This window comes from Caretta caretta, chromosome 6 (assembly GCF_965140235.1).
Source record: "Caretta caretta isolate rCarCar2 chromosome 6, rCarCar1.hap1, whole genome shotgun sequence".
NCBI classification, from domain to species: Eukaryota; Metazoa; Chordata; order Testudines; family Cheloniidae; genus Caretta; species Caretta caretta.
This window is the reverse complement of record NC_134211.1, coordinates 48199980-48219363: the sequence shown is the minus strand read 5'-3', so window position 1 is coordinate 48219363 and position 19384 is coordinate 48199980.

The following is a 19384-nucleotide window of genomic DNA, read 5'->3' as shown; positions in this document are numbered from 1 at the left end:
ATAGATCAAAATCTGTAGTCTAAAGATCAACAGAAGAACTGTCAAAATGGTTCTAAATTATTATGAAAAAGCAAAGCAATTCAATTATATGTTAAGTAAAACATCACAGTTAAGGATTGTGTATATATTTAAATCAAATCCTTCCCCTTAAGAATTGTATCAAGAGTAAAAACTGATGTTCAAAAATATAAAAAATAGAAAAGAATGTGAAAGGATTCAGAAGTTTTACTCTGAATTATTATGGTAGCTGCATAAAGGTTTATTTCACACTAAAAAAGTGGGACAAATTTATGCCTGGTGTAATTCCCTTTAAATCAGTGGATTTACATTAAGAATTAAGTTAGCATATTCTTTTTACTAATCCAATAGTAAGCCCTAATCATAAGAGAATCACAAGCCTATTTTCACACCTTGCTCAGTTCTCAGCACCTAAACTGAGATTGAACAATGACATCATGTTGAAACTGAACCCCTGGAAGTGTACATGGATTTTTCAGTGTAGGGGTAGATAAATTAGAATGGGGTAATTATGGAGTAAGTCAGGGTGCTCACTGTCAGGATGCTCACTGCTAAGTACATTGTGCCTATTCCATATAGTTTCCTGCAGAGATTAGTGTTTAGGATATTGACGACACAGAAAAGTAGTTGACCAAATTCAGAATAGATATGAGGGCAGATTAAACCTTATTTGAAAACTATCCCCACAGTGAGGAATACATAAAGTTAACAGAGTCATTTTATGTTAAATTATGCACAATGTGTGTGTTTGGTGTAAACATTCAGTTCACTACCTGCCTCCTGCTGCAGGAAAAAGGGGTCTAGCTGCTTGGCTGGTTATCTGTGCATAGTTTCCTGCAATTTGAAAACATTTGTGAATGGTAAGTGTTTAAATAAACCAGGGAGTCTTGGGATAACTAGGCCCCCATTTGCTGAAGGATTTTATGGCTTCTGGTCAAGTTTAGCATTTACATAGTGCTTTACAAGCTATCAATCGGCACATAACTCTGCAAGGCCTACTTATTATTTTCTCTTTACAAGAGGGGAATGAATCACAGCAGTTAAGTAATGAAGTGAGTTGATAAAGGCCACAAAGGGAGCCAGTGTCACAGCCAGGATCAGAACATAGGAGTCCTTTATTCCTTGTCCATCATGCTATTAAGATGCTTCTCCTTGTGGCCAAAAGTCAAAATGGCTGCTCAATGGAGAGGTCAGCTCAGCTGCAGGCTATCGGCAGCAGCAGCAGCTGCCTGAGTTATACTGCCATCCACAGCAACGAATTGATATCAGGTTCTTCTAAAAGCTGAGGGACCTGAGAATTTCACTGAACTCAAAGGTGAAGCCTAGAATTATGAATACCCCATGATTGTTAAGAAAATCGGACAAATTTTCAAACCCAGCAATCAATTAATATTTTCAAGCCTGTTTTTATACAGAGAAAGCTTTTAGTTTTAAGAAAAGCTCCCAGCCTAAATTCAGCACTGACGCTGCTAAGCCCTGGGGAATTTGTGATTATGGGCTTTACAGGGACCAACCCCTGACTTTTCCCATAACTTTGTAAACCAACCTGAAGTTCTCCCCTGTACTCTGCTGTGTGTGTGTGTGTGTCTGTGTGTCGGGGGTGGGGAGGAGCTCTCTCACTCTTCCCCAGACCACAAACATTATTAATTATTTCCAGCCAAGCCTTCAGTTTACTAGGCACTGTACATACACAGAAGGTACAGTCCCTGCCCCAAAGAGTTTTCAGTCTCAGCTATACAAACTCAAAGGTTATTGTCTGTGTCTCCCACATCTCCATCCTCATGCTCCAGTTTTAAGGAGGCCAAAAGCCATTTTCTACAACTTAACTTTCCGGCAAAAATTCTAAAAAATCCCAAAAGAACAAACCAACCCCCAACAATTAGTCCCTTTAAATTCTATCATCCCCATGGTACATGTGAAACCTTCTCTGACCCTACCTCCAGCTAATCACAAAAATCAGGGTTAACACTGGTGTCGTCACCAGCCTCCTCTCTTCTTTTTTGATCCAGGAGAAATGGGTGGACTTCCTATCAGGCAGGTGTTATAAGATGGCTAATGTATATGCATCACCACTGCCCTCTACTGGCTGGAATATCAGACCTGCTTAAAGGTCTGGTTCTGTGGGAGCCCCAAATGGTGCAGGAAGGGGAGAATTACCAGCAGCAGTGTCATATGGAGAGGATATGCTAATACTGGAGAGAATTATCAACACTGATAATGATGGACATGATAGAACTCACTCCAGGCACTTACGTTCCCTGTTTTCTAAGGAACAGAGTAGGTCTAAGTATTTTCTTTCTTGTGTCCTGATGATGCCTTTAAACAAAGGCATGAGACACCAGAGTTACTGTGGGCTGGTGTAATGAGGTCCAGGTAAGATCCATTCACAGCATAGCAATTTGAAATACTCAGGTTCAGAATGTAAAGAATTATCAGGCATAAGGCCTAGTAACAAACAATATAAAGTCTGATGGTACAGAATGAGGCATCTTAGTGTATATTTTTATTCTGCAATAAAATATGAATCTATCAAACTGCATTAGTGAAACAATAAAATACATTGAACTCAGTTCAGGCTTGGTGATGTCAGTGGGTCAAATTCAGAGCTGAGTCTATTGCAAAGGAACTCTAAATTACAGTAATTTACACCTTTTTGGTAGCTCCCTCAGCATGTAAATTAAACCTCCTTAAACTCAGATTATTTTAGACACCTAGAAATTCAGGGCCAGAGTCAGAGCTGATATGTGAAGTGATGTAATTGCAGTTCAGTATGTAAATGTGAGTGTAAGAGAGTCTAAATTGGTATCAACTCTGTTTAATTTCCTTAGACTCACCTCTGAAATTTGGCACAATGGAGTTGCACCCATTTTTACCAAGCCTGAATTTGGTCTGTTAAGGCTAGTCTGATACATGCACAGTTGAAAAACCCAAGCAGCTTGCTTTCCTTTAGCCTATTGCCTCTAAAGCCAATTCACAGGGTTGAGTGAAGGAGATGTCGGCCAGTAGGCAACAAATTTTAACTTTTTCAATGTGCAGAATAAAGTTTAACAAAAACTATGCATTTGACCAGCTCAGATTTCAGTGACAGTTTCCCAGATATATAGCTCTGAGAGTGATCCTATCACATAATCAAATGATATGTAGATTTCAAGGGCAATATCTTACAAAATCAGACAGAGGGTGCTCAAAGCTTTATAGAACATTAAACAGATCTGTGCTGCAGAGTTTCGAGAACAGCATTAGTAAGAACTCCAGCTCTCTAGATTTCTATAAGGTGCCAGTCTCCAAGGTATCTAGGCATCCACTAAAGAATACAAAATGTATTCTGTAAAGGATTTTGCTCTCTGCCCTATGAGTTGGCTTCAGTTACTTTGTGCGTGTAAACGTGGTGTAGATGGTACAGCTTAGATGTCTATTGGAAGGTACATCATTTGTTTCCTTGTTGTTGCTTTAAAAGCAGTATACCAAGTTGTGTGTATTGTACATTAATGACATTTAAGTAACGTATATAGCACTGTGTTTGAAATCCCCTGAGCAACAACGGTTTTGCTAAGTGGGTTTGTGTTACACTTTTGGAAGGTGCTTTGCGTGGCCCAGCTTTGGCCCATCTGGCTGGGCTTGCCTCATTCTGGGACACCTACAGTCTGGTTCCCTATATACTTCTTTCTGTATTCTAGTACATTCACACAATGCTTCCTGTGGGACCGATGGTCTACTTACTCTAATCTAATGTAGATATCAGTGCTCATTCCCATCACATTGGAGCTGCTGTATCCAGTTGTAATTATAGTGCTTTCTCTACTACTCTCAAGCAGCATCCTCTGGGTCTGAGGTCAGTGCATCAATATAAACTGGCCAAACAGCCTCATATAAACAATGTCTTCCACCCCTCTCCTCAATGACGTGCCTTATGGTAGGCTTGGAAAATACGGGATCTGATTTCTTTATCAGACCACTCTCTCTCATTTAATAGAGATTGCTTTCCCTTCCCAAGACTGGGAACCCTGGGTACAAAGTATGAAGTATATAATACATATTGCAGTATCACTGTATATATTTCATCTCTTGCCTTGTTTCTGAGCTACAAGTCTGTCAGTTCATATTTATTTTGCTTGCCTTTGATATGATGAAAGTCAAAATCAATTTGATACTTTAGCATGATGCCCTGCTCCCTCATATACCTGAATAGCTGAGGTAAGAGGGCGTGGTGCTCACTGGATCTGTAGTGGCTCATGACTGAGATTGTACAGATTAGAGGAGAGCTCAGGAACATGTCTTTAAAAGAGCTGCTACCACATATATGACCTGACTATCCAGATCAAAACCGGTGCCCCAGCTGCAGGTGAGGAGAGAGCCAACAGGCAGCTTCAGAGGTAGAAGCTGGATTCAAACCAGATGAGACTTGAGAAAGCTTGCCTCCCTCCTGCTGTTGCTTTACAGGTGGATAAGTGGCTTTTGTAAGAATGGCTGGGCTGACTGTCATAAGAGTGAGAAAACTGGCAAGGGCCATGTGGTTTTTATCTTGGCAAATAGAAAGCAGAAGGGGGGCATCCAAAATGATGTGATATTGAAATTCATTGCATTCCAGCCTGGTGTGATCAATCATTTTGCTGGCATCCTCTTCCTATGGAACTGAATGGATCCCCCAAAACACACCCCAGCCAGAATGGGGCTGTGAAAAAAAGCAGTCTTACTTCTCTGGCCAGAAAAAAAGAGGAAAACATAATTGAAACCGGCAATTGTCAACTGCTGAACAAGAGAGTCAGTTGGTAGCTGGAACTTACAGATGATGTCTTCAATTTAAATAGGCTTAAATAGGTTTGAATGATGGAGATAAGTTACCTATCTGACTTTCAGCTAAATAGGTATCAAGTATCATTCTCTTTTAAGGAACTTATGGGCATCTCAGACAGAAATACTGAAGAATATTGCAGTTAAGGAGAAATAAAGTAACAATCCAGAGGGAAGTAAAAGAACAAGGACAAGAAAAGTAATTTAGCTGGATAATATCTCATTTCTTTGTACTTCTAAGATAGATAAGCTGAGTTCCATGAAATTTGTTATATATTGAGGTTCTTACACTACTCCCATCTTGAGGGTCTTTTGTATGTGAGATCATGAATGCTCTGCATGGACATTAAAGCTCCCGTGGTACTTTTAATTAATGAAGTGGTTTGCCCTTGAGTCTTTGGTCAAAACTTACCCTTCTCTACACGTGTGCTGTGTGCAGTGTTGTGGCTGCCTTCCATTTCACAGGTGGCTGCATTTTGATGAGGAAGCTGTTTCTATACTGTTTGTAAAGGGCTTCAGGATCCTAAAAGGGAATTGTCCAGTATGAAAGGGGCTTTTGGAAATGTAAAATTATCATGGTTTAAAAGAGAGAAAATTAGAGATAGACTTCTGAAATAGCTTTCTGTGGGGAAAAAAACACAAGTACAGCCAAGGAACTGAACTTCGGCATAAATACCTTGCAAACAGTTAAAAGATTTGACCAAGTAACAACATCAACAAAAAAATCAATTGTTACCAATGGCTGAACTTACTATTGAAACAAGGGGAGGGTTAATCCAACCAACTGTAGATACATTTATGTTGTGTTACTGTTGGCAGCAGAAGGCTAGCATCAGTTAAATTAAATTAAATTACCTTTAGGGGAAAGGTAAATTTTAAACTTTTGTTTATTTTTTCCTAGCTAAAAACCTCTTATATTTGATTTTTCCTGAAATAATCAATGTTTATCATACAATGTAATTAACAGACATTATACAAGCATTATACATATAACTATTATGATAGATCCACACATTAGCTTAACATTACATTGCTGTCCACTAAAGCCACACTTTTTAATTAAGACACATATAAATTTTTACACATGGGGAAACTGAGGAACAGAGAGACTAAATGACTTGTCTAGAATCACATAGTGAATCAGTGGCAGAGTTGGCAATATACTATAGGAGTCTTGACTGCCAGTCCCCAAAGCTAACATGCTATCACTTAGTGTCTAAATATTGTATACATTTATTCTCTTACTTACCTGCCATCTTCCTTTCAGCTTCCAACCCAATAAAAACAGGGGAAGGGAAATACTTAAGGGCTGAAGTGTGTGTGTGTGTTGTCTCCCCTATGTTGGAGATACAAATTTATAGACAGTTATAAAAAAGAGGTTTAAAGTGCATCACCATGAATTATTTTACAGAGAGTGGGTCAATTTTTGCACCAACTTAGGTCCCACTCTTGGGAACACGTTTTGCACAAGCCCAAGCATGTGACTAGTCCCACTGATTTCAGCCTCTGGAATCCTGCTCCAACCTTGCTCAGCAGAAAAGCAGCAGATCTTCTGCTAAAGAAGCCTCTGTGGCTGCAGAAGTAAGGACAAGATTTTCCCAGTGTGAATATTTCAGCCGTGAGCTCTTCCAACTGAACAGAGTTCCCTTTGGAACCTTCAATGTTATAGCCTTTATTTGGCTGAACGGAGTGCTGTTAAGTAACATATGCTTTTTCCTATCAGCACCCAAATATTCTGTTTCTGCACTCGCTTCCCAGTGCTCTTGTCAAGGTTCCTCCCCCACTCTGAACTCTAGGGTACAGATGTGGGGACCTGCATGAAAAACCTCCTAAGCTTATCTTTACCAGCTTAGGTCAAAACTTCCCCAAGGTACAAAATATTACACCCGTTATCCTTGGAATGGCCGCTACCACCACCAAACTAATACTGGTTACTGGGGAAGAGCTGTTTGGACGCGTCTTTCCCCCCAAAATACTTCCCAAAACCTTGCACCCCACTTCCTGGACAAGGTTTGGTAAAAAGCCTCACCAATTTGCCTAGGTGACTACAGACCCAGACCCTTGGATCTTAAGAACAATGAACAATCCTCCCAACACTTGCACCCCCCCCTCTCCTGGGAAATGTTGGATAAAAAGCCTCACCAATTTGCATAGGTGACCACAGACCCAAACCCTTGGATCTGAGAACAATGAAAAAGCATTCAGTTTTTTACAAGAAGACTTTTAATAAAAAATAGCAGTAAATAGAAATAAAGAAATCCCCCCTGTAAAATCAGGATGGTAGATATCTTACAGGGTAATTAGATTCAAAAACATAGAGAACCCCTCTAGGCAAAACCTTAAGTTACAAAAAAGATATACAGACAGAAATAGTTATTCTATTCAGCACAATTCTTTTCTCAGCCATTTAAAGAAATCATAATCTAACACATACCTAGCTAGATTACTTACTAAAAGTTCTAAGCCTCCATTCCTGTTCTGTCCCTGGCCAAGACGACTACAGACAGACACAGACCCTTTGTTTCTCTCCCTCCTCCCAGCTTTTGAAAGTATCTTGTCTCCTCATTGGTCATTTTGGTCAGGTGCCAGCGAGGTTACCTTTAGCTTCTTAACCCTTTACAGGTGAGAGGAGCTTTCCCCTGGCCAGGAGGGATTTCAAAGGGGTTTACCCTTCCCTTTATATTTATGACACGCCCCCCAAATCTCAGCTAGGGTGAAACACTGGCTGGGATTTCTTCCTGGAGCTCTAGGAAAACAGAGTTAATAAGACACATGCATCTCTAAATATACTACCAAGTACATAAAGACTAACAATATTTTCCACATCTCAAGGACGATTTTAACCAGTTGATTCTGGGAAACTTTCACGGGAGAGTGCATCAGCCACTTTGTTAGAAGCTCCTGAGATGTGTTGGATGTCGAAATCAAAATCTTGGAGAGCTAAACTCCACCGAAGAAGTTTTTTGTTAGTTTCTTTGACGGTGTGAAGCCACTTTAGTGCAGCATGGTCGGTTTGCAGGTGGAAACGCCATCCCCAAACATATGGGCGTAGCTTTTCCAGAGCGTAGACAATGGCATAACATTCTTTTTCAGTGACTGACCAGTTGCTTTCCCTCTCAGACAGTTTTTTGCTGAGAAACACTACAGGGTGGAATTCTTGATCAGGTCCTTTCTGCATTAAAACTGCTCCCACACCACGCTCGGATGCATCTGTGGTTACTAGGAACGGTTTGTCAAAGTCTGGGGCCCTTAGTACAGGGTCAGACATGAGTGTCGCTTTAAGCTTGTTAAAGGCCTTCTGACACTTTCCGGTCCACTGAACAGCATTTGGCTGTTTCTTTTTGGTTAGGTCTGTCAGTGGGGCAGCGATTTGGCTGTAGTGCGGTACAAATCGTCTGTAATAACCGGCCAAGCCTAAGAAGGATTGAACCTGTTTCTTTGACTTTGGGACAGGCCACTTTTGGATAGCATCCACTTTGGCCTGTAGGGGGCTGATAGTTCCTTGACCCACCTGGTGTCCAAGGTAAGTCACTCTGTTTAGGCCTATTTGACACTTCTTAGCCTTAACAGTTAGTCCTGCCTCCCTTATGCGCTCACGGACTTTTTGTAGATGTTCCAGGTGGTCTGCCCAGGAATCCGAAAATATGGCCACATCGTCAAGGTAGGCGACTGCATATTCTCCTAATCCCGCTAGGAGACCATCTACAAGTCTTTGGAAAGTGGCGGGTGCATTTCGCAGCCCGAAAGGGAGTACATTAAATTCATACAGCCCGAGATGTGTGATGAAGGCTGACCTTTCCTTGGCAGATTCATCTAGCGGTACCTGCCAGTACCCCTTGGTTAAGTCCAAGGTAGAGATGAACTGGGCCCGTCCCAGTTTCTCTAATAGTTCATCTGTGCGTGGCATGGGATAGTTGTCTGGGCGAGTTACAGCATTTAGCTTACGGTAGTCCACGCAAAAACGTATTTCCCCATCTGGTTTGGGAACTAGAACCACTGGAGATGCCCATGCACTTTCAGAGGGGCGGATTACACCCATCTGTAACATATCCTGGATCTCCCGTTCTATAGCAGTTTTAGCTTGAGGAGACACCCGGTAAGGTTGGACCCTAATTGGGTGAGCATTACCTGTGTCAATGGAGTGGTATGCCCGTTCAGTCAGTCCTGGGGTGGCTGAGAATGTTGGCGCGTAGCTAGTGCACAGCTCCTGGATCTGCTGTCGCTGCATACGCCCAAGGGTCATGGAGAGGTTCACCTCTTCCACACCACCAGCACATTTCCCTTCGTAGTAAACACCTTCAGGCCACTCAGCGTCGTCTCCTCCCTGGGCTGTAAACTGACAAACCTTTAATTCTCTGGAATAAAAGGGCTTTAGAGAATTAATATGGTACACCTTAGGCTTTCGGTTGGAGGTGGGGAATGCTATGAGATAATTAACAGCTCCCAGGCGCTCCTGGACCGTGAATGGCCCTTCCCACGATGCTTCCATTTTATGGGCCTGGAGCGCCTTTAAGACCATGACCTGGTCTCCTACTTTGAAGGAACGCTCTCTGGCATGTTTATCATACCAGGCTTTTTGCTCTTTTTGAGCATCCTGTAAGTTTTCTCTAGCAAGGGCTAAAGAGGTTCGGAGGGTGTTTTGTAGGTTGGTTACAAAGTCCAGAATGTTAGTTCCTGGAGACGGTGTAAATCCCTCCCATTGCTGCTTCACCAACTGCAATGGCCCCTTAACCTCACGGCCATATACAAGTTCAAATGGGGAAAACCCTAAACTGGGATGTGGTACAGCTCTGTAGGCAAAGAGCAACTGCTGCAACACTAGGTCCCAATCATTGGAGTGCTCATTTACAAATTTACGTATCATGGCCCCCAAAGTTCCATTAAACTTCTCCACCATGCCATTTGTTTGATGATGGTAAGGAGTGGCAACCAAGTGATTTACCCCATGAGCTTCCCAAAGGTTTTTCATAGTTCCTGCCAGGAAATTAGTCCCTGCATCGGTGAGGATGTCGGAGGGCCAACCTACCCTGGCAAAAATGTCTGCTAGTGCCTGGCACACACTTTTAGCCCTGGTGTTGCTTAGAGCTACTGCTTCCGGCCATCGGGTGGCAAAATCCATGAAAGTCAGTATGTACTGCTTTCCTCTGGGTGTCTTTTTCGGAAAAGGACCCAGAATATCCACAGCTACTCACTGAAATGGAACTTCAATGATGGGGAGTGGCTGGAGAGGGGCTTTGACCTGGTCTTGGGGTTTTCCCACTCTTTGGCACACCTCACAAGACTGGACATAGGTAGAAACATCCTTGCCCATTCCCTCCCAGTGGAATGACCCCCCCAAACGGTCTTTGGTCCTGTTCACCCCAGCATGGCCACTAGGGTGATCATGGGCTAAGCTCAAGAGCTTGGCCCGGTATTTAGTTGGAACTACCAACTGTCTCTGAGGATGCCAGTCTTCCTGGTGTCCACCAGAAAGAGTTTCCTTGTATAAAAGTCCTCTTTCTATAACAAACCTGGATCGATTAGAAGAGCTGAGAGGCGGTGGGTTGCTCCGTGCCGCCGTCCAAGCTCTCTGGAGGCTTTCATCTGCTTCCTGTTCGGTCTGGAACTGTTCCCTTGATGCTGGAGACATCAGTCCCTCATTGGATTGTGGACCTAGGCTTGGTCCCTCTGGAAGCGATATAGGGGATGGAGCTGTTTCTGTTGACTGTGAACCGCTCTCCGCTGGTGCACTATGTTGGGATTCAGGCTCCGGCTGAGCCTCTTGTGTAGGGTTATCGGCTGCTGCCAGTTCAGGTTCAGTGGGGCCCTCTGGTGTTGAGGTTGCAAGTACTGGATTCAGTGCTGGCACGGGGTCTGGTGTTGGTTGTTTGGCTGGTTCCGGTTCTGGGACTGGTTCCGTCTGGGTCTCTGGGACTGGATCCACTACTGCTGTTGCAGACATTGGCCTGGGGTCCAGGTCCATCACCTCTGACTGGGTCCTGATAGAAGTTTCCGGAACAGAGCTAGGCCTCACGGCTTGTTTCGCCTGGCTGCGGGTGACCATTCCCACCCTCTTGGCCTGCTTCACATGATTGGCCAAGTCTTCCCCCAACAGCATGGGGATGGGATAATCATCATAGACTGCAAAAGTCCACATTCCTGACCAGCCCTTGTACTGGACAGGCAACTTGGCTGTAGGCAAATTGAAAGAGTTGGACTTGAAGGGTTGAATCGTCACTTGGATCTCTGGGTTGATTAAATTGGGGTCCACTAAGGAAGCATGGATAGCTGACACTTGTGCTCCGGTGTCCCTCCACGCGGTGACCTTCTTCCCGCCCACACTCACAGTTTCCCTCCGCTCCAAGGGTATCTGGGAGGTATCTGGGCCTGTGGACCTCTGGTGTGATTCCGGTGCAATGAACTGTAATCTGTTGGGGTTCTTGGGGCAGTTGGCCTTTACATGCCCCAGCTCGTTACATTTAAAACATTGTCCAGCTGACGGGTCACTGGGGCGAGGAGGGCTGCTGGAGAACGGGGTGGTGGGACGATAAGGGGTCTGGAGGGCTCTTTGGGAGGTAGGTGGGGCTTTGGGCGGCCCCCGGTAATAGGGTGTGGTCTGGGGTGGTCCCTTCTGGTCTCCACTCCAACTGCGACCAGTTTTCTTCTTCTCTGCCACCTCCACCCATCTGGCTCCAATCTCTCCTGCCTCGATTACAGTTTTGGGTTTCCCATCTAGGATGTATCTTTCTATTTCCTCAGGAACACTCTCTAAGAATTGTTCCATTTGCATTAGGAAGGGCAAATTTACTGGAGATTCAACACTTGCTCCTGATATCCAGGCATCCCAATGTTTCACAATGTGGTAGGCATGTCGGGTAAATGACATGTCTGGTTTCCACCTTAGGGCTCTGAACCTCCGACGAGACTGCTCGGGTGTTATCCCCATTCTGACTCTCACCTTGGATTTAAACAGTTCATACTTGTTCATGTGTTCTTTAGGCATTTCAGCTGCCACCTCAGCTAAGGGTCCACTGAGCTGCGGCCTCAGCTCTACCATGTATTGGTCAGTAGAGATGTTGTACCCAAGGCTGGCCCTTTCGAAGTTTTCTAAGAAGGCCTCAGTATCATCACCTGCCTTGTAGGTGGGGAACTTTCTGGGATGGGAAGTGGTACCTGGAGAAGGATTGCTAGGGTTTGTTGGTATATTCTGCTGGGCCTTTATCTTCTCCACCTCCTCCACATGCTTCCTCTCTTTTTCCTTCTCCTCCAGTTCTTTGGCCCTTGCTTCCATTTCTTTGTCCCTTGCTTCCATTTTCAGCCGCATGAGTTCTATCTGTCTTTCATGTTCCCTTTGTCTTTCCTCAGCCTGAAATTTGGCTAATTCCAGCTGTAGTCGAGCTGAGGATTTGGTCATTCTAACCTCTCTGTTTTTAACTAACTTTACACCCGAGGTTTAGAAATAAACAAACAAAACTTGGCTGTAAAATTTTGCTGTGCTGCAATAGAATACCTATTCTCTGATAGTGAGTGTCAGCCTACAGAAAAAGACAATTCCCTTGTCTCTGCTCTGGGCCCAAATTAAAGCAAAAAACCTCCAACTACTTGGAAACCTGCTTACCCAGCCCAAAGAAAAAGCAAATGGGTAGAACACACCCCCCCTATTTACTTTTAGGAAGAAAAGAAAAAAAAAAAAAACCTCTGGGTTGGAAGACTGTGAATTTCCCTGCAGGAGTTAAGTACCCTGCCTCCAGGCAAAGAAAACCTGCAATTCACAAGATAATCCCCTTTTGTCTCTGCTTGGCCACAAAGCAGAGAGAAACCAAGCTGCTTTCAGTTTCAAAGCTGCTTTCTGGACTTTCTTTCCAAAGAAAAAAAAAATTTCCTTTTTAAAATCTGTATTTCTAGTTCAAAAAATCTCAACTGGATCTCAAATGATTTCAGGTTAATCCCACCACTGTGCCACCATGTCAAGGTTCCTCCCCCACTCTGAACTCTAGGGTACAGATGTGGGGACCTGCATGAAAAACCTCCTAAGCTTATCTTTACCAGCTTAGGTCAAAACTTCCCCAAGGTACAAAATATTACACCCGTTATCCTTGGAATGGCCGCTACCACCACCAAACTAATACTGGTTACTGGGGAAGAGCTGTTTGGATGCGTCTTTCCCCCCAAAATACTTCCCAAAACCTTGCACCCCACTTCCTGGACAAGGTTTGGTAAAAAGCCTCACCAATTTGCCTAGGTGACTACAGACCCAGACCCTTGGATCTTAAGAACAATGAACAATCCTCCCAACACTTGCACCCCCCCCTCTCCTGGGAAATGTTGGATAAAAAGCCTCACCAATTTGCATAGGTGACCACAGACCCAAACCCTTGGATCTGAGAACAATGAAAAAGCATTCAGTTTTTTACAAGAAGACTTTTAATAAAAAATAGCAGTAAATAGAAATAAAGAAATCCCCCCTGTAAAATCAGGATGGTAGATATCTTACAGGGTAATTAGATTCAAAAACATAGAGAACCCCTCTAGGCAAAACCTTAAGTTACAAAAAAGATATACAGACAGAAATAGTTATTCTATTCAGCACAATTCTTTTCTCAGCCATTTAAAGAAATCATAATCTAACACATACCTAGCTAGATTACTTACTAAAAGTTCTAAGCCTCCATTCCTGTTCTGTCCCTGGCCAAGACGACTACAGACAGACACAGACCCTTTGTTTCTCTCCCTCCTCCCAGCTTTTGAAAGTATCTTGTCTCCTCATTGGTCATTTTGGTCAGGTGCCAGCGAGGTTACCTTTAGCTTCTTAACCCTTTACAGGTGAGAGGAGCTTTCCCCTGGCCAGGAGGGATTTCAAAGGGGTTTACCCTTCCCTTTATATTTATGACAGCTCTCATAAACTAGAAAATAAAAACTGGTCCCCTCCCCTCCATCAGTTATTAAAAAGCCCATTTAACAAAAAGAAAGAATGAAGCTGGCTTCACATTATGAAAATGGGAAGTAATTCTGAATGGGACCTCACACTAGTTTTACACCAGTGGTGTTTTCTCCACTGACTTCAGGAGATGAAGTGAACTGTAGATCACGAAAGCTCATGCTCAAATAAATTGGTTAGTCTCTAAGGTGCCACAAGTACTCCTTTTCTTTTTGCGAATACAGACTAACACGGCTTTTACTCTGAAACCTGACTTCAGGAGAGTTACTCTTGATTGATAGTGATGTTCGTGAGAGCAGAATCAGGCCTCTTGTAGTCACAGTATTGAGCACAGACAATGACTCATAATTTAATACCAAACTAAGGTGCATTTATTTCTTAAAAAACAAGTACCAATGCAGACATCTGGGATTGTTTCATCTAAATACAGTCACTGATTAGAGGTGCGACTAAGTACATTTTACTTTTCCCATTAAAGAACATAATCAAACAGTCCTTTCCTTTTCTGTATGAGTCAGTTGGAAGGTACACATTTTTTGGAATCTGATTAGAAAGGGAGGTGCCCTGCCTGCTCAAACAGTGTTCTTCAAGTAGTCATTTCCTTTTACATTCTGGATAATTCAGTGCTGCCAATAAATGATACAGGATATGACTAGGCTAGTTACTCATAGGAATTCAGAAATAATGAGTAAGAAAATAAATTCACTGTCACAGAACCCCACCTTTGGCATTCAAAGTAAAGGCTACCTCTGAAATATAGTATATTTTTCTCTTCTTTAAACAAACCATTCAATACATGATGGGTTCGTAGTGCAGTGTTGAATTCAAATACACATTGTGATGGGAAAAGGCCAGATGGCTATAAGAAAGTAGTGAGAAACAGGTATATTAGCCACAGGCTAAACAAATCCCTGTTACTATGGTAACCAAATGGCAGCTGCTCCAGGTCAATTAAGACACCTGGGGCCAATTAAGATCCTTCTAGAAAGCAGTGGAGACAGCTAGGTTGATTGGGGCACCTGAAGCCAATCAAGGGCTGGCTGGAACTAGTTAAAAGCCTCCCAGTTAGGCAGTTAGGAGCATGTGTCAGGAGCTGTAGGAGGAAGCTGCGTTGCTGGAGAAACTGGGCAGTACAAACCCTGTCAGGCACAAGGAAGGAGGCCCTGAGATGGGGTGAAGTAGATGTAGAGGAAGTGGGGGCTGCTGTGGGAAAGTGGCCCAGGGAATTATACTTGTCCTGTTTCAAAAGTCAGCTACCAATAGCTGCTACTATTAGGGTCCCTGGGCTGGAGCCCAAAGTAGAGGGCAGGCCCGGGCTCCTCCCCTCCCACTCTCCCCGAGTAATCACAGAGATTGTGATACAACCGAGACTTTGCAAGGGAGGGTTGCTTCTTCCCACCTCCCTTGCTGGCTTATGATGAAAATGGCTCAGTAGGCTGTGACCCTTGCCTCTACAGAGAGAAGGTCTACGTCGCGGTCACAGTGAGCCTCTGAGGCTAGCATAATCTGCTTGGAAGCGCAGGACCCACTGAGATAAGGTCCAAGTTTTGTCACAACATACAAACACAAATGAAGGACAAGTTCCTTGCACTTGAAAGCGTATCATCTAGGAAGACAAGTGCCACATGGAAGGTGTAGGAATTGGATACAATCAAATCTATACAATTTTTATATATACACAGTATATACATTTTTTAGTTTATTCAAACAATAACAATTAAAAGACACCTCCAGTATGCTTAACTGTACCTCAACATAGTTCAGACACTTCATGCTTTTTTGTGATAATTATACAGCATCATTCTTAAATACAAAGTGCATACAATTACAGCAATGTGGCTTGCAATCTGAGAGCGTTTGTACACAGCTACACCCACCCTCCCACCCACATTCTCATTCTATTTTGCCATTTTTGTGTAACTTTGAGGGAGGACCTTTAGAGCAGAGGGGCCTTTCTGTCCATCTCTGCCCAGTCACCTGATAGTGAATGGCTAATATTTTTTACTCCTGGCTAAACCAAACAGCAGCAGGAGGTCCTTTTGTTGACTTTAGAGCTACATCCCTCTATTTAGAGATGCACCTGAACCAAAAGCTCAGAGCCAAACACCTGAGGACATGGGAGAAATTTAACTCCAGATGTGACATTTGTGGCTCTTCCCTATAAGGGTCCAAACCAATTCCCATCTGATCATACTGGGACTTAGGAAAAGTTCACTTTGGATGCACACCTGATTGAAAATGTTTCCCTGTTTACCGTTACATTTTGAGATCTATCAGTTAGCCCGTGTTTAATCCATTTAATGTGTGCTGTGTTAATTTTGTGTTGCTGAAGTTTTTTATCAAAATGTGCAGTACCAAGTCAAATGCCTTACAGAAGTCTATTACATCAAAACTATTACCATTATTCAAATTTCTAATTTCATCAATAAAATATATTTTTAGTTTGAAAGGATCTAGTTCCATAAACCTATGTTGATTGACGTTACTTATATTACCTCCTTTAATTCTTTATTGAGTTCCATATCAGCTGTTTCCATTATTTTGCCTGGGATCGATATCAGGCTGATAGGCCCATAATTAACCTTGTTGTCCAGTTTGCCCTTGTAAAATATTGGCACATTAGCTTTCTTCCAATCCACTGTAACTTTCCCAGTGTTCCAAGAGTTATTGAAAATCAATTATCCAGTGAGCGCCCTAGCCAGCTCTTTTAAAACTCTCAAAGGCAAGTTATCTGGCATTGCTGATTTAAAAATGTCTAATGTTAGTAGCTGTTTAACAGTCTCCTGAGTACCTATTGGAAAGTGTTTCACCCCCCATTATATGATATAACTACATGAAACAGTGTCCCAAATACGGAACAGAAATATTTATTAACACCTCTTCCTTTTCTGCATTATTATTGACAATACTACCATTTCCATCTAATAGCCATTGTTAGGATTCTTTTTATTCCCAGTACACTTAAAAAGCTCCATTTTATAGTCCTTAATTCCTCTGACCATTGATTTTTCCTTGTGTCCTTTGGCTTCCCTTATCAATTTTCCTATAATTCCGAGCTTCTGATTTGTATTCATTGCCATCAACTTTCCCTTTCTTAGTTGTTTGATTTACATTGTAGCTAAAGGGAGCCAAAGAAAGACTTCCTTTGATTTCAGTGGGCTTTGGATTAGGCCCGTAAAGAGGATGTCAAAAGTGAAGAAAAAAACATTTATGGTGTCCTTTAGGTCTTTAAAAAATGATTACTTTCTTTCCCTAAGCATGTGTCTGTTTGGCTAAAATAAAAATAAATAAAATAAAAATGATTATTACTCTAATTTATTACTGTATTAAAATGGCATATTGTGCTTAAGTCATGAAAAATAGCAGTTTACATGTGAAAATAATTGAGCAAGGGGAGTAGAATAATAGTGAATTTTAAGACATATATAAGGATTAAAAACAAGAAGAGTTCTTTACTTCTGAAAATGTCATTGGAAAATGAAAATGCTTTCAAAATACCTAAAGGTATCAGTGCTGCCCCACCCTCTCAATTAAGAAGATGAAAAGCAATTTTTAAAATTATTATTAAATATCATGTAACAACCAGAAAGCTCATTAGCAGCTACAGCACCAAACATCACTGAAAGGTTAAAAATAAAAGCATATCTGTGCCTTGACTTGAGTCTTATTTACCCTTAAGCAATTTAAGTCTGCAAAGTATTTGTAGTGCAGTATCTTAGAAACACAATGAAATGGCAATCCAGAAGATTTAGTCTTGTACTGTCAACAGAATAGGGTCAGAGTGATTTCCGCTTCAAACAGAAATTATGTCTCTCCCACTTTTGTCAGTGAAAGATAAGTAGTGTATTATAGCAATATTTTAAAATGTTCCAGCTAAACACTTCCAACTCTAATCTTTCCTGCCCTTCAGCCTTCACTTGCTAAGTGCACAGTGGACAATTTCACAATTTCAGTTGTTACAGCTTTGCACTCAAATTATATTTTTGCCCCTTGGAGAAGACTGATTTTTCCTTTGTTGGATCGCTAGCATTTAACATTCACTGCAGGAAGCAGCTCTAAAGTGCTAATTGATAGGATGTCAGAGAACAGGCACCTTCATGTTAATGCAGTACTCAGCTGAGGGAGATTCAAGTGCTACCCATCTTCACACACTGGGACTCTTGCCCACACTGTAGCTGAGAATCACAATTAGGTCTTTGCAATTAGAACTATTATTTCTTCCTCACTCCCAGCACTCTGGTTGTGAATTAATGCCCGCTGTTGTTTCTGTTCAATCTTTTATGAACATAATCATTCCTCAAACTGTTATCTGAAAGGTGAAACAACAAACTTGCCTCCACTTGCAACAAGAATATAAATAGAGCTTTCATTAGCATTAGATAACTAACTGAATTCTCACCTCTATGGCACACCTACCTCCTACTTTGTCATCAGTCTTTCAGAAGCGACAGAACCAAGCCAACCACCAGTTAATCAATGCCTTATCGGCTTCTTACAAGATTGCCCACTCTGGTCCAAATCTATTACCTGAATAACATGAACTGGGACTGTGTTTGACATGGGTTATTGTTAAGGTTTGTTCTTAGCCTACTTGATAAGACATCTTTAGTACAAAACTAAGGCCTTACCTTTGTTTGGAGAATACATCAGCCCAAGCACAATAATATAAAACACTGCACGTTGGCTTCAGTGGGCTGACTAATGTTTCAAGTTAAGCATGTGTTTTAATGCTTTTCTGAATTGGGGCCTTATATGTTATATTAAGCTCCTAAAAATAAACTATTTAAAGTGTCTGTGTGTAGTCTAGGAACACTTTTCAATATCCAATATCTCAGTACATGACACGCTACTTTCTAGTTAAATTCTAAGTGCACCAATCAAAGTTAGCTGAATTGCAGATTTTGGGGACTGAAAGGGAAGACTGGTGTGAAAAATCGCTCTTTTTTGGTCTACTGGAAACTCCAATCCAAAGGTTGGTGGACAAAAAAATTAAATTGCTTAAATCCAACCATGTTAGTTGAACAGGTCTGACAACTGCAATAAGAATATAATCTGCACAATCTATCCCTTTCATCTTCTCCACTCTTCCACATTCTGAGGTGGGTTAAGCAAAGGGAGATGTGAGAGAATGAGCCAGTGTTACAGCTTTAGTTTTACCTTTTGATACAATAACATTTTTGCCTGCTATTCAGACACATATCCTTGCCAGGAATCCAATTAAAACTATGCTAATGAAGACTCTTAGGTGCTGAGCAGCCTCGGCTCTGACTGAAGTCAATGGGAGATGAGGGCAGTCAGCATCTCACACAAGGGGCTTACAATCAGTGCCGGTGCTAGTCCATTGGGGGCCCTAAGCAGGAATATTTTGCCCGCCCCAACACACATTAATAATTAATAGAGGCCACTCTTGAACTGCTCAGGGCCCTAAGCAATTGCTTAGTCTGCTTATGCCTAGCCCCAGCTCTGCTTACAATAGCGTCTATAAACAGATTGGTTCATGTATAATGGCAGAAAGATTTCTCAGCTCTTGTCACTAATGCTCACACAGACAAAGCACAGTGTAAAGCAGTGGTGGGCAACCTGCGGCCCCTCAGGGTAATCCACTGGCGGGCCAGAAGACAGTTTGTTTACATTGACTGTCCGCAGGCACAGCCATCC